Source organism: Anopheles aquasalis, chromosome Y (assembly GCF_943734665.1).
Source record: "Anopheles aquasalis chromosome Y, idAnoAquaMG_Q_19, whole genome shotgun sequence".
Lineage (NCBI taxonomy): Eukaryota > Metazoa > Arthropoda > Insecta > Diptera > Culicidae > Anopheles > Anopheles aquasalis.
In genome coordinates, this window is record NC_064879.1 from 4,132,123 (window position 1) to 4,148,658 (window position 16,536).

A 16,536-nucleotide genomic window follows, 5' to 3' on the forward strand; every position below is an offset into this window, starting at 1 on the left:
CCGTGGAGTGTTTTGTATTTTATAAACTGTCTCTCTGTCTTTTTTTTTCTTTATTTCTCTCTCCTTCTCTCTCTATCTCTCTCTCTCTCTCTCTCTCTCTCTCTGTTAGCTGATGCCCTGCATTTGCCCTTGGGAACAGTTGACCGTCCAGAGTGTTTTTTTTTTGGGGGGAATCGTTGTAAAAACCAAACCAAAGCACGCATCATCGAGGCTCCTTCGCCCGCCGTTCGTATGCATCGTGCAAACACACATACACATAGACACGCGCACACACACGCACTGGTGACAAACGCGTGGAAGACACTCTTCTTCTTCTTCTTCTTCTCGCCCAGATAAAACTCATCTCGATCTCACAAACCAGCAGCCACCAGGCATGGCACACACCAGGGATTACGACCGCATGCTGGGCTGACTCATTACTGGCTGACAATGTGGGGAACTGCGAGTGGTGGCGGTCACTGAGTGTGTAAAATGCTCGCATAAATCTTCATGAAAACACATTTGACGTGCGGCACACGAGCCGCCACAAGCGACGGCTCGCTCCTGCGCTCCTTCATTCAATTTACACCCTCTCTGTGTGTGTGTGTGTGTGTGCCTGGAATGCCGGCGGGGCCGGAGGCCAGTCACCACCATTTTATTGCTCGGCCGACCGGGCCCCCCCCCAGCCGGGCCCGGGATGCCGCCGAAAATATGTTTAATCAAAATAAAACGATTCCCTTAATTTATTTGCCCTCCTGGGTGGCACACACACACACACACACACACACACACACACACACACACACACTGTTGATGACCGCGATGGCGATGAAAAATATGGTCGACCAGGAAAGGCCAGGCCAAACCGGGGGGTCCTCCCCTCAGTCTCTCTCTCTCCTTCTGTCTCAAAAATGCTGCCGCTCCATCCAGTGCTGCGGCATGGAGTGGTTTTCAAAGTGGCAGCGAAGCGGTGAGAGGGATGAGATGGTCGCTGATCTAGAAAGCAACAAACAAACGTATAAAAAAAAAACCACCACCACCCGGGTGGCCTTAACCAAATGGCGAACCATAAATTTCGGAGTCGCCACAAATCAGGAATGGCGAGCGGGAATGGTGACAGAGGGGGGAGGGGGAGGGCCGGAGAAGAAGAACTGAGAATGCCAACACCAGAAGAAGAAGAAGAAGAAGAAGAAGCGCCACTCTGGATGTGTTGGTGGTTGCATTGTTGCAGTAGCGCTGCTGCAACAGGCAACAGGCACGCTGGTCAGCAGCAACAGATGATCAGCAGCAGCAGCAGCATCAGCACCAGCACGCCTGCTCATCAGGCACACTCTGCTGCTGCTGCTCTCTCTCTCTCTCTCTCTGTTTGATCGATCGCCCTTTTTATCAGTGTCAGCCGCTGTCAGCAGTAGTAGCAGCAGCAGCAGCAGCATCAGACCGTGAGTGCTGACTCAGCACGATGGCAAAACTTCATCTAGAGCGATAGCGGATACAGAGCGCCGGTTTGGCACCTTCTCGTGTGGGCAAAAATGACAGACGACGACCCAACCCCCCCTCCCCCGTCGGTGCTAGATCAGCACCAGGATTAGGCGGCCTAAACGCTCTTTTTTTTTTTCGTCTTCCGGCGGAACTTCACATTGCTGATTGTTCCCGAAAAGTGGCCATGATCGCTAGCACGCACCGGTTCTGGGACCCGTGGACCAGAAGAGACACCAGAGTGCACGAGAGAGAGAGAGAGAGAGAGAGAGCTAGGCAGCAAACCAGTGGGCCACAGAGCCCCCCCCCCCCCCCCCCCCCCCCCCGAGGGGCCCCCGGAGGCCAATCTGCGCTAACGATTCAACGACGCAACCGGCATCCGCAGCAACCTCCGCTCCGAGTCGAGGGTGGTCGAGGGAGGTATGTTCGAACAGGAATCGTTTCCGCTTCGCTCGCTCGTGATGAATCGCTCGGAATGGAGCACACAACTCGACGAAGAAGAAGAAGAAGAAGAAGAAGAAGAAAAAAAACAACGAAAAGCAGCGCAGAAACGGTTCGGGAATCGTCCGGGGGAGTCGGGAGTCTAAACAAAAGTTTAACAACTACGTCGATGCCGCCGGCTAACCGGAAACGGTAAACGCCACCGCCGCGCTTGAAACCGGGGGGGGGGGGGGGTTGGGGGGGGGCAGCCTCCTCCGATACGCACACCGCCACAGCGCAGCAAAAGCAAAGGCCATTTCCACTTCAGCCCCTCCAGGGAGAGAGGGTTGATTTTCCGGGCTCACATTCCTCCTCCATTCTCCTCTTTCTCCCGTTCTCCCTTTCTTTTCCTACCACTCACTCACAAACCCCTCAACTTGTCTCCCGTTTGATTCTTCCCAGCTGGATTGTTTTATCCACCCCCTCTGGCGTTCCCTTTCCGCAGCCGCCACCCCCCCCCCCCCCCCCCCCCCCCGGCCCGGTCACCCGGGGGTGTGGGAGATTTGCTCTGTTCGCTGTTGTTCGCACCGCTGCACGACGGAACGGAGCCGAGCGGCCACCCTCGAGGGGTTGGGTTAGACTCGAGAACGACATCGGCCATCCAGATGCGCACCCCCTATGCCCCCACCACCTCCGCCGTTAGAATCTGGCCGCTTAGCAGAAGGCCAAAAGGGATTAGTGACCGTTGATACGTCATTGTGGGCCGCCCTGTGTCCCGGCATTTGAGGCGCGAGTAAAAGATTCCCCAGCCCTCCCCAACACAGCCACCCCCTCCCCCTCCCCGTGAACCGTCTTGCATGCAAGGGGTGCGAATTGTTTTCGATGCCGGGTTTTTTTTCGCGTTTGTTTTTTTTTCAGGTTTTTTTGTTGTGTGCTTCGCTGTTCCACATTTTCGTTTGTTGCGTGGCGGATTTTTGGCTTGTTTGTTGTGTTTCTCGTGTCGGTGGGAAGGGGTTCCGTTCCGTTCCAAAAACAGAAGATTTTTGGCTTGTTTGGGGCTCAGCGGTGACGACCTTTTCTTGCCCCCAAAAAAAAAAAAAAAACCAATTTACAAAAGGCTGCGGCTGCTCGGTGCTGCACTTGGCCGCGTGTAAAATGTGCCACACAATTTCCAACCCCCCTCCCCCCCCCCCCCTTTTTTGTTGTTGCAAAAACGCTGAACGGGTTGGGGTTGAAGGGTGACAAATAGTAATAAATGAGAGGCGAAAAGAATGAGAGGCGAAGAACGGAAGGGAGGGAGCTGGGATAGTGCAAACAAATTTCGGTGGCAGCCGGTCACTCGATGGCCTCGCGTGTGCGTGCATGGGTGTTTGGAAAACGCGATTTGCAGCGCCAGCACATTAAACCAGAGAGAATGCAACCGTGGTGTACGCTCCAAAGTCCGCGCCCTCCCCAACTCTACCAAGCTGTCACTCAAAGCCCCCTCCTCCCTTTTACTGGAATGTATGTGCCGTACGCAGGACCCTGCGTATGGAGCGCAAGCTGCTGCAAAAGAATGCGCGTTTCCAGCAGAATAATAATAATAGTAAAAAAAAAACGACAAAACAAAACAAAAACCCGGGGGGGCTGTGTGGCACCCACACACGACACGACACGACACAAACTGTTATCCGATGCACCAGAGATTACTAGCGGCATTAAACGGATGCACACACAGAGACGGCGCGCGCGCACACGGAAAATTTGCCTTCCGCAGCGCAGCGCCAGGCTCTGAGCAGAGGCTTTCGTCGAGCGGCCGGCCCCCCCCCGGTGGGTTGTGTTGTGCCTGCAAGTGATAGTGAGGTGAGTTCCATTTTTTCTCCCCCCCCCCCCCTGCCCCCATTTCCTGCAACGCTGGCTCGCAACAACTTTCCGCAGCGCAAGGAAGCGCCACAGCGTGGGGGTGGGGAGTGGGGTTGTGATTGGTGCTTCACACACATAGATCTACAGAGAGAGAGAGAGAGAGGGAGAGAGAGAGAGAGAGAGGGAGAGAGAGCGATGGTTGGATTGGTTTTGGGGGGGGGGGGGGGAAGGACTTTCCTCTTTGCACTTCATCAATTTTCTTCACTTCTCCAGCAGTTCCCGCTGCAAGGCCGAAACCGAACCGCACCGAGCACCGGCAGCGGCATCAACCGTGCCACCCAACGGGCCCAGCTGCCTGACAAATGCTCTATTCTATTTTTATTTTCCAATTTAAATTATTCTCACTTCAGTAGAGATGTCAGCAGCAAAGGCAAATGTGGCCTGCATCAACATCTTACTGCTACTGGGTAGGGTGGGACGGTGTTGGGCAGAACAAGACGAAGAAGAAGAAGAAGAAGAGACTGGAAGAGAGTGAAGCAGAAAGCGCGATGGCGATGACGCTGGCGAGAGCAGCCAGTTCCGGATTGGAAGTATTGGCAATCGGTAAAAGCGACAGGATCCTGGCGGTGGAAAGGGGGTGGGAGAGCCAGGCAGGCCAGTCAACCGCCATGTTCGCCGCCGCACCATTTAATCATTCATCAACGGCACAGATCACTGGACTGGCCCGGGAAAATAAACAAATGGAGGAGTGTTTGCGGAAAAGAAGCACACCGAGAGGGGGGGGAAAGGGATAATGGAACCACCACCACCACCCCACCATCACTGCACTGCATTCCCGTGCCGTGGTGCTTTGTTTTGCGCCCAAGCACGATGCAAAACGATTGCAGGTTTCGATGCCAAGGGATGGTCAATGTCCGATGCAGGAACCACGGAACCGTATCCGGTCCGGTTCGTCCGCATCGTCACCGTCGTCGTGCAGTCGATTAACTACCCCACAGTGAGAGAGAGAGAGAGAGAGAGAGGGGGGTGCTGACATGGGACAGTCGGAAATGCGTGATCGCTCTGTGCTAGTAGAGAGCACGCCGCACGGACGGTTAATTGGCCACCAAGACCGGTGACGGCTAACCTTCGAGTTCGATGGGCCCCACCCTAACTCGAACCTGGCATCCCTTCATCCCCATCTTGGAGATGGGTGGACACCACTATCGTCATCGTTTCATCGTTCGATCTATGGATCCGTTTCCGTGGTTTCGATTTCCGTTTTTGGGGGGATATTCAATCCAATCCGAGAGAGAGAGAGAGAGAGAGAGAGAGAGAGAGAGAGAGAGAGAGAGAGAGCGAGCCCATGGGAAAGCGTCCGGAAACCCCCCAAAAAGAAAGAGGAAGAAGAAAAAGAAAAAAAACGCATCCCTTCTCACGGCTTGATTAAGGGGGAGCCGGTTTAGAGGGATGCTGAGAAATGGGGTTGGTAAAATACACGCAGCCAGGCATGCAGTCAGGCCAGCCGGCCAGCCGGCCAGCAAGTCACCAGGAAGGGTGGCGCTGGTGGCGATGCAAAGCAAATTTAATTAAGTGTTTATTGTCGACTAGGTTTGTGTGCGAGCAGGGTGTGTGTGCGTGTCGGAACGGCGGGGGGTGGGGGTGCAGCTTCATAATAGATTTTGATGCCCTGTGCCCTGTGGATGAGATGGATGTGATCTCTCGCTCTCCTCCTCGGTGGCCGCCGCTGCTCCTGACAAATCTGACAATTTCAATCGCCACCCGACCCCCCCCCCCCCGCGGCTGGAGCTCCGTTCAACTCCGCCACGCCGAGTGACGCGTGATGCTCGTGACGTGCCGGTGACACACACCAGGGGGGGGGGGGGTGGAGCGCGGTTGCCGCGGTTGAATTAGTATCCGAACGTGATGTCAAACCCCCTTGGTGTCAGCGCCCCGGGTTTGACAGTACACCCTCCCCCCCCCCCCACCCCCCCCCCGTGATGGAGCAGCGGAAATGAGTTTTAGATATCACGTCGCACACTCTCGCGCGCGCGTGTGTGAGCAGCGTTGAGATGGATGCCGATGACATTTAGCGTGGACAGCGCACCGGCCGGAGGTCCGTACACTGTCCACTCGCGGGCGGGTTGGAAGGGTGGAAGGGTAACAGCCGGATTGACACCGAAGCAGGGTAGCAGCCATTTCTTTTTTTTTCTTCTTTTTTTTCTTTTCTGTTCGCCCTCCTGGCTCCTTTCCATTTCCCGTCCCGCACGTTGCGAACAAAGTGAAGTGCGGGGGGGATGATTACCACCCTTCTCGGTAAGGGATGACGCAGCGAAACGAAACGGGTGCAACAATTTTTCTATCGCTACAAAATGGTTTACATCGCACGGGGCGACGATGACGGGCTGTTGCGTGCCATTTTTTGTTGCTTCTTCTACTGCTCCTGGCTCCTGGCACCCGTTCTGGTAGCTTCCGGTAGCCTCTGGTGAGGTTCGGTTTCGCCACTGGCCCCGCTTGACAGAATGCCGTCCAGCAGCACGCACGCACGCACGTACACGCTTCACGAGGGGGCGATTGATCACTGCTACTGACCGCGCGAGCACTCCCGTTGCCACCCCATCCACCCTCCCCCCGAAAACCAAGTGTTCTTCTCAAGGATTTGGGTGAGGGGGTGGCGGGGGTAACAAAAAAAAAAAAAGAAAACCGCCGGAACACACATGCTGATGGTTGTGCCGGGTTGGGTCCCGGAACGGAACGTGCTAGTGCAGTGCACACACCATCCCTACACGCCCCCCGGGTTTCAACCACCCCCTTAACACCGACTGCATCTAGCCCAGGCACGTGGTTAGCGTTGGTTGGCGTTGAAGATTCCACTTACGACGTCTTGCCACATACTCCCCCCCCCCCCTCTCTCTCTCTCTCTCTCTCTCTCTCTCTCTAACAGCAGTGAGCTGGCTGGCTGGCTGAGTTGACCTGACAGCTCGACGAGGGGGTGGTATCGTGATGCTTAGCTGCTGCTGCTGCTGCACCCCGGATCAAAACTAATCTTTTGGTATGATTTTCACATTTTGCACCCTCACCATTGACCCTCATCCCCTTCCCCTTTAACCCCTCTGTTGGAGCGGGTGTCGGCCACGTATTGTGCTGCCGCCGGGCACGTACCAGCCCCCCCCCCCCGGGGGCCAGCTCCATATCGCCACCTCAGAACTCTGCCAGTCTGGTGTCTAGTCCGTCTGTCAGGGTGCAGGGAGCTGCTGCTGTCCGGAGATATTGATTTATGGCAGCTCGTTCGGCGGCGAAAAATTTGACAGAGATCCGAGATCCGTTTGCGGTGATGCCGCAACTGCCACTCGTTCGTTCTCTCGCTCGCTTGGCAGCTGTTCATCGCTGGCGAGCGTGTAAAATTATTAATTACCGATTAAGTGGCACCACCAGCACCAGCACCAGCACCAGTGGTGCGCGTGTTTGCGTCCACATATGCCACGCCGTTGATTAAAAGCGAAATGAAAGCCATGGACCCATAATAAAAAACCAATATACCGGTGCCGACGGAAACCGATGCCAAGCGGCAAACGGCAACTGCCAAGCACTAGCCGCGGCCACAGCTTATTGGATAGCGCGGGGCAGCGTGGCGTCGTGAAGTCGGAAGGTTTTCTGCGGGATTAATCTTCCGCGGAACGTGGCCACCATTTGCACGAGACTGAGGCCACGAAAGCGCTTCGTTCTGGCGGGGCTGTGAGGTCGCGGTCGCAGAAGTACTGCTTCCGGGGCCTATTGGACTCCTTCGCAATCACCTCGGGCCATCAGGCGGCCTCTGCACGCACTCTGCACCCATACACACACCCCTTCATAATGGGGTTTGAGCGTACAGGAGCTCGTTAATTAGCGAAACCCCGTTACCATCCCTTAAACCACTGACTACTCCTGTTGGCGCCCAGGAAACGGAACGGAACAACTTCCAGACTGCGAATCCACCGAAACCGCCCCTAGAGGCCAAATGGGGTGCATGTAGAGGAGTATCTAATACATACAGGGTGAGGCAAAATAACAAAAAAAAAAAGAAAACTGCAACAAAGTTCAACATTTCTAAACCACTCGCCCGACATGTGCTGGCAGATTTGTTCCAGTGATAGCTCGTTGTATTGTTTACAAGCGTAATAAAAGCAATTTAGTGGGAATTTGTTAGAAAAGAGAACAAATGGTGTTGGAATTCAAGGGTGTCTATTTATTTTTACTTAAGGGGGGACTTTGGTATTTAATTTTGTTTTGTGACACATGTTTTTAACATTTTAACATTTCCCTGAAAGCTGATCCTTTCAAGAGTATTGTGTAAAAGTTTTGGATCAATCGAAGAAAAACTGACAAAGATACAGAGTTTTGAAAATCCGCGTTTCATACAAGGCTCCATGCAGCCCGCTGCTTTGAAGAGCGTTTCCCGGAAAACCAACGTTTCCAAAGTCGGTGTCCATCGTACCGTAAAAACTACTGGGCCGATCGATTTGAAATTTTTAACACATAATCTGCACACTCTTTGCCAGGTAACCCCGTCGAGATTTTATGAAAATTGTTGATACATTTTTTTAAAACAATTCTGTAAAGCTCGTTTTTTATGGCAGAATCGCAAAAAGCATCACTTTTTCAACTTCCAAAATCTGCCAAAAACAGAAAAACTGGAATATCAACAAAAACTCTCCGGGGTTACCTAGATAAAGTTATAATCTTTCTAACGAATATCGATTTGTATGTTTTAGATGATCCGTCATGTCGCTACGATGGACACCGTAAAAAGTACCTTTTCGTCGACACGCCTACCAAAATTTGATGCCATGGAAAAGTTTGTACATGAATGTTGCTCAAAACTATATCAAATATTCTTCAAAAGTTGTAGATTAATATGCCTCTTTATTTGCATAAATAAAGTTGAATGGTTACGTCACAAAAAATCGTCAAAAAGGGCCTTTTTTGGCCCGAAAATACCGAAGTCCCCCCTTAAAGCTTGGAACACTTTAAATTCGTCCGCACTCTTCTACTCACTGCAGTGCCCCTAGTGGCCGCTGTGCTACTCTGTTGGTGTCTTTTTGAAGGTTATAGTTTTTTCTTTTAGTGATTAAAAATTTGCCAAAATCGAACCATACCTTTAAAAGTTATCACCGACGGAACACGAAGGGTGAAAAAAAAAATCTGTACAATCACGATGAAAACTCAATTTGACTGAAGTAAAAACCCACGCAAAACTGCATTTTGGCGAAAACCAGCAGACAAATTTGACTTTAGCAATCGTAGAGGGAAGACAGTAGTAACGGACGATAGTTCACTGACAGAATGCCTGGAAAAGATCATTCTACCTTTTATTAAGTGTCATAAAGGTCCCGTTAAGTTCTGGCCCGGCTTGGCAAGCTACCATTACAGCACAGAGATCATAAATTGGTATCGAAACAACAGCATTGATTTCATACCAACAATCTTCATTCGACCAAATTGCCCACAGTGTCGTCCAATACAATTATATTGGGCTACTATCAAGAAATATCTAAAAAATACTAAAGAAGCAATGTAAAATGATTAAAAATCCACCGGGAATAAATAAATGGTGGGGAAAAAAGGGCCAATTAGACTCCTTCCACTACTATGCAGAAAATGATGTGTCGCATAAAACCAAAAGTGCTTTAATTAATACGCAACGTGGCCCAACAATTTAATCGCTATTTTTTATGGAAAGCTAGATAAAGTACCTACAAAATGACACCGTTTACCATGTGTTTAGCTTATTTCTGGCCTGTGCTGTGTCCTGTTTTATGCGGCCAAATTTAAAGTGTGCCAAGTTTTAGTTTTACTTGGTTTTCTACGAGGAAAATCCAGTCGTTATTCAGTAGGTAGTAAAACAAAACAAAAAAATTATTGGTTTTAGTTGCCAGAGAGGTCAGCTGATGATTTACATCCACAGCTGGCCACCAGGACGCATAAGCCGGGGTTGGTAATGGGTTGAGTATGCGGTAACACGCAGTTTTTCGCACTCCTCGCATATTTTTGTACGGTGGATCTGAGATAAATCAACAAATTCATGTGCCAAAGCTATTAAAAGGTTCATTGCAGTCCTAGGGTATGCAAACAATTCAGGTGAAAGCCCCCGGGAGATTCCAACAGGACTCTGTATTTTCCCTCAGAGTAACAGCGTGACATGAGATTGGCGAAAAAAAAAGGAACGTTCCACACTTCATTTCCATGTCTCACTGGCTGTCAATATCTATGGACGTAAACAAGCGCAGGATTTGTCCGATTGTGGTGTTTTGAAGGGCAAGGTTAGACCCTAAACAAGTAACATAGCTTTGGCCAGCTTATGCAAACGCTTCTCCAAGAATGAGCCAAAATGCCACAAAGCACGATCGCAAGACCATAATTCATTCAAAAAGTAGCATTGCGAAAAAAAGAAACTAAAATGTTTCTAAAATTTTATAGAATTATCGTAATTTTTTGGTTTTACTCAAAAAAAAAATTCAAACAAAAACGAAAAAAAGTATATGGCATTTTAACTGTGTGTGCAAACGTGTTTTGTTTCTTGCCTTCACCCTGTACACCCCTGCCTTAACATATCTGTACATTTCTACACACACACACTTCAATGTGTATGTGTGTACGGTGGCACACGCGGCATCGTGCAATCAATTTGCGTGCATGAAATAATTTGTACTTGTAATTTATTGTTCAAAGGATTGGTTTTGTTTCCCGACCAAACCCCGCCCCTGCCCCGAGCCTGCTTTGCTTTTCGCATCACCGGCAACCCCCGTCACCCTTACCGCAAAGGCGCAAGGTCAGGCACAGGGAAAAGGGGCCGGAACGGGGAACACCCTCACGTGTGTGCTACAAACAAGGGGAGTTGCAAGGGGAGTTGCAATCCATTAAGGTGGAGGCGCGCCGTACCCATTTGTGTCCGTAACCGAGCGGTCCGAGACTCCTTGCTCTTAGCGGCCTATTTCAAGCGAGCAAGGCGAGCGAACGTTCCCAAGGATCTGCTGTTGTTATTTTTTGTTGTTGTTGTTTTGCCATTCTTCTGCTTCTACTCTCTCCCGCGGCTCTTTCGTGTCCTCTTTCTTACACGTTCCGTTTCCCTGTAACGGTACTACGACCGCGGCGGTGTGTACAGCGCGAGTCACGAGTGATTTGGCCCTCCGTGCTGTTGATTTAGGTTGCGTTCTCGCGCTTAAGTCAGGTCAAGTCGAGTAAGTCACGGACAGATACGTAAAGAGAAAGTGAGAGAGAGAGAGAGAGAGACAGGAGGAGAAAAAGAGAGAGAGAGAGAGAGAGAGAAAGAAAAAAAAGCAAGAATGAGGGAATGAAACAAAACGAAGAAAAAGAGAAGCAAAGAAATAAAAATACGAAACCAAAACAATAACAGCAATTGCTGAATGTCGACGGCAGTGCACCAAGAGTAAGGGTTGGTCCTGTACCTGTCTCTGGGGGTGGCGGACGACGCCCCTCCTCCCCCCTTCTCATCGTCCTGGATGGATGGATGGATGGATGGATGGATGGTGTACACCACTAGCTTGCGCTAGATAGATTGGTTTTGAGCAGTGGAAGCGCTCGTACATCACCGCTCGTACACCACCCCAAACCCCCCTAAACTTCCCTTTTTCTCTCCTTTACTAAAGACCGTTTTTCGCTTAATCGATCGACTCCGCTCCGTTCCAAACCGTACGCTGGCGTTCCGTTCATTGCCATAACTCTCGTTTTGCCAGCGCCCCCCCCCCCCTCCCCCCGCATCAATGTGTGTGGGTGGGGTAGAGATTGCGTTTGGTACCGTACCGCTCCGTACCGGGGTTGCGTAGTTGCGCCCTGTTATTCTGTTGTAATGCTCTTTACAGCTCATCCAATCGTTAAAAATGGGTGGCCAGTTGAGGTTTCCTTTTTTGCGGATTTTTTTTTCTGCCCCCCCCCCCCCCTTTACGTTCACTGTGCGTTCGGCCCGGATGAGGACGTCTCGACCGGCCAGCAATCCGCAATGGCTATCAACAACAACAACGACTGGGCACACGCAAAAACAAAAAACAAAAAAACAAAAATGAAAGGCGTTTTGTTTGATCCTAGCCCCACTGGTCACCAGCGTCCACCCTTCGCTGGAGAGGAGGGATGGATGGGAGGGGTGAGAAAAATGGACGGTGGAAAACCGCCCTTCTGTATGCCCGTTCCACTGCACACATGGCACAAAGTGGCCGCGTGTGCCGCGTTACGCGCTCCACCGAATGCACAGCACGGGGCAACGGGGAAGGGTGCTTGAGAAATTATTCATATGCCGACAACGACGACAACGACGGCGACGACGGCGACGACAACACTGAGAGCATTAATGCCCACGGTGTAGGGCGTAGCTCGAGGACGTGGGTCTCGATAAACTAATTATGAAGCGTTTAACGACCATTTCCGGGGGGGGGGTATCAACACCACACCTCCCTCCCAAACAGCCCGTCGCCAGCCGGGCCGTGCCGTGCCACACTTTCTCTCCCTCTCTCTCTCCCCTTCTCTCTCTCTCTCTCTCTAGACTGCTAGTCCTGCCAGCGCGCTGTCGTGCTTGTCGTTCCCGGAATTATATTCCCATCATAAGGCTTACGCTGTGCTAGGGATGTCAGAGGGGGGGGGTGAAGGGTGCTGCTGTTGCTGGTGTTCTTCTAGGGGGGAGGGGGGCGGGGTTGATGGTGTTTGGCTAGCGATGCCGGTGGAGGCGCCAGTAGTTTGAATTCATCAACGACCTCTCCGCTCCATCGGCGCTCGGAAACTCCCCCGGTTGCCGACGGTGTGTCTAACGGTGTGTGCGAACCTACTGGGGTGGGGGGTGCCTTTCGCCAACAAACGCTTGTGCCGGCCAGCTACTCTGAAATTAGGTTCCCCTCAAGTCCCCGAGAAGGGTTGCCGTCTAAATATGATCCCGCACCCCTCCAGTAGTGATTTTCAACCCCTTCAGCTTCCAGCTCCCCCCCTCTCTCTCTCTCTCTCTCTCTTCCTCCCTCCCGTCGACACTCGGCAAAGCGTCCCTCTTTTTGGGGGGGGGGCCCGACCATTTTCAATTAGCAGAAAACTTAATACCACCCCCCCTTCGTGTCATGCCATGAATGCTAATATCTTGTGAGACGGTGCCCCCCCCCCCCCCCCCCTCCTGGTGCCCCCGGTCGGCCCACCGGGAGTGTTCACGAGACGAGCAGGATTGGAAGTGGAGTGGATTTTTGTTTTCTTTTTGATAATTTTTTTTTGTCTGTTTTTTTTTTGGATTTTTGTTTTTCAATTGCAGCGAATAACCCTTTGTGACGCGAATCCCCTTGAAACACACACACCCTTATGCGGTTGATTGACGGTGGTTGCGGATGTCAGCGGGACACAGTGTGTGAGAGAGAGAGTAGAGAGAGAGCGCGCACCGCTTGGCATTCATTTTCATGTTTGATTTGTACTGATTTAATAGTGCTTTGATTATCGCATTTGGGCCTTGCGTGGCGCTGCTTTCTGACTCTCGGGTATCGTTGTGGCTGTGGCCCGCGATTGACCGGTACCGATTGACCGGCTCTTATTGAAATTGGGTGCCGCTCTTGCCTCGCCTCGCCTCGCCACCACCTTTATCCTCGATCGAATATTCTCGGCTCGACTCGATCGCAAACGCACCATCCCCGGTGTACGCTCTCTCTCTCTCTCGACTATCCTTCCCTTCCTTCCCTTCCTGCCTGCCTGTCGCTACAATCGCATAATTATGCGGTCGGGTTTGACAGTCGGCAAAGGCTGGCTGACTGGTAACTGGGCTCCGCTTTTGCGACCGCGAACACTGCGAACAGTGGTTACACATACACAGTGGCGACATCCGCGTGGTGGTGGTGGTGGCGGTGGTGGTTAGCTGGCGCTTCCGGTTTCAGGTTCACCAGAACCGCACCGAACGGCACCGGTTTGGTGAGTGTGGTTCGCGCAAACAGTGCGCCGAAACCGCGGCCGATGCTAGATTGTTTGCACACCAACCGCGCCCACCCACCTACCAAGCCCTAATAACTGCGAGAGTGGAGGAAGTAGAAACGGAAAGGAGCAGCCTGCCGTCGAGATTGCGAGCTCAAAATTCCACTTCCGCCGTCTCGTTGGGCCTCGGATTAGCTCGAGTGATCTCAATGGGGAGGGGGGGTGGCACTGCGGTGGCCGCTTGTCACGCTCACGGGGAACACCGACCGTGAAGAAGCAGGGATCGATTGCAGGGTGCTGGGTGCGCTGGGCGGCTCCGGCGTGACTCGACACTTACGCGCGCGCCGCGTGGCAGCGTTTGTCACGGTGTGTTTGTTGAATGGTGGTCGGTTTCACGCTCGGCTATCTCGGTTGATTGGAGTTTGAGGAGCAGTTTGAGAAGCAGTGTTTGCTGCTGGCCCGGTGTGGTAGGTCAAACGGGCTGGGTCCACGCCGGTACCGGATCCATTTGCTCTAGGGCCGGCCACCCGTCACGGGCCGCCACACGCCGCAACCGAAACACACTCACCAACACACAGACACAGACACACGCACTTCGCGCACTGATCAAAAACGAACACACTGCGCGCGAGGGGAGAGAACGAAACATGAGATGCAAAGGAACTGTGGCAACTGGCAGGTCGTCCGCCAGAAGAAAAACCGGTCCAGTCACCAGTCCGGTATTTCTCGTCACTCGCGTGCCTTCGTCAATGTTTCACAAAGATTTTCACACAGAATCCAAAACAAAAAAAAAAACCAATTTTAAAATGCAACCAAAAACGGGGTGAACAAATGCAAGAAATGAAGAGAGAACGAGAGAGAGAGAGAGAGACGCGGCGCGCAGTGGAATGGGAATGCGCGTGCCAGCGTGGCCAACAAGGCCTTGCGCGGTCCCACAGCAGTCCTAACCAGCCAACCAACCAAGACCAAGCCGCAACCTTCCAGGAGACTTCAATCGCAGCGCACGCAAAGAAACTGCGAACGGTGCGCCGGGTGGCCCGCGTACGCTGTGCTGTTCTGTGCGCTAATCGTGATCTCAATCCGCTCGCCGATGCCGTGTGTTTCTATTTGTGTGCGTACTGTTCGTGCGCTGCTCACTGGCGATCAGCCTTGGTTTGTTTGTTTGTTTTTTTCCCCCCTCTGTTGTGTTTGAATTGATGCAAAGTGCAGAAGCCCCCGTTGGAGTCTGATTGATCGATCGATCGAAGTAGTAGCAGCTGTTTGTTTTGGTTTCCTCGAGCTCGCACACTCACACCCTCATACGCGCACAGATAAGCGACGCACTAGCGCACACACAAAAACACAAAAATCGGAACACATCACACAGAGTTTGACAACGGGTGGTTGAGAGGGCCCCCCCCCCCCCCCCCGGGCCGGGTGATCGCACGCTGAAACATCTGGCGATAATAACCGTGCAACCGTGTACACACAAAACACCGACCACACCACCACCACCACTACGCTCTTCCGCTTCTTTTGCACAGAGCCGGAGATCCGCCGCGTCGCGTACAGAACCGTCGTCGATCCGTTTGCCTAACCCGTTGTTGTGAGTCGCGCGATCTCGTACTGCCACTGCTGCTGCTTGTGCTGCTGCTGGTGCTGCTGCTTGTGCTGCTAATACTGACGCTAGCTGCCAGTGCTGCCGACAGGACACGACAACAACGACAACGACAACGTCCAATTCCCGGTGTAGCTGTCGAAGTACTGACGAGACGAGGCGAATGTTCGCAGAGCAGCGCACGAGGGCGAACGGGCGGGCGTGTACACTTGTCAAACGCAATCCTGCGCATCCTGCGCATCGCTGCGAACGAATCCTGTCCGGTTACCCGGTGGTGGAGGGCGTCAGTTAAAAGCGCCCGTGCTCCATCACGCAATCGGCGAGTGAGCGAGAGAGGAGGCCAGGGAACAAACAAAAAAACGGGGCAAAGAACAGCCGAAAGAAACGGACGAATCCGGAGCAGCAGCCGAACCGCCCGAGTACCGAACGCCCTTCACGAAGGTCTCCCGCCTGACCGGACCGGCTGAGAGGGTGCTTCGTGTACGGGTTCGGGTTCGCGTTCGGGTTCGGGTTATCGCTCGCTCGCTGGCCCCCCTCCCCGGGGGGAGGCCCACCATCGCCGATGGGCGGCTGGAAATGTAGAGCGGGAAAGAAAAAAAAAAAACAAACACCTACGGACACATCGAGTTGCAAATTGCGATTCAAGCCACGGGCCTTTGGGAAAGAAGATCGGCGCGCTGGGTTCGAGATCAGCGCGCGCGCGTGACCTTGACCATGTGAATGGCCTTGCAGTGAGAAGCAAAGTTGCGGTAGGTCGGGGGCTGATCAACCGATCAATCCCCTCCCCCCCCCCCCCCCCCCCCGTTCTGCATCCAGAAACGGAAGGGAACAGGGAATTCCTACGGGGTTTTGAATCACATGAACATGAAACACTACCGCTAGCTAACAGTTACACCCACTGCTGGTACTTCCATCGGTGGATTGATGTGTGAGAAAGTGATTTATTCATTTTAATTGACCTGGTGTAAGCTAAAGGGGGGCTTCGGTTATTTCTGGCCGAATTTGGATCTATATTGGGGAAGATTTAATAAAAACTCCATCCATGGCATCACATTTATGAAGGTGCGTCTTCGAAAGGATACTTTTTTACGGTGCCCATCGTAGTAGCGTAATGGGTAATCAGCAAAATACAAATCTATATTCTTTTAATAGATTATAAGTTTATCTAGCTAGCCTCGTCAAGTTTGTGTTGAATTTCTTATTTTTCGATTTTTGGCAGATTTTTGAATTTCAAAAAGTGATGCTTTTTGCGATTCTGCATTAAAACACGATTTTTAAAGAATTGTTTAAAAACAACAATCAACAATTTTTATGCAATCTCG

General features: G+C 52.1%; 1 protein-coding gene across 1 annotated transcript in view; it reads right to left on the bottom strand.

Moving 5' to 3' along the window:
* LOC126579731 (uncharacterized) overlaps positions 1 to 15,346 on the bottom strand; it is a 37,842-nt gene extending 22,496 nt beyond the window's left edge. Inside the window, exons 1-2 of the mRNA XM_050243281.1 lie at positions 15,195 to 15,346; positions 13,955 to 14,238 (exon numbers count right to left, since the gene is read on the bottom strand). The gene's annotated coding sequence lies outside the window, so the exon portion shown is untranslated. The remainder of the gene's footprint in view (positions 1 to 13,954; positions 14,239 to 15,194) is intronic.
* Between the last annotated feature and the right edge of the window lie 1,190 nt (positions 15,347 to 16,536).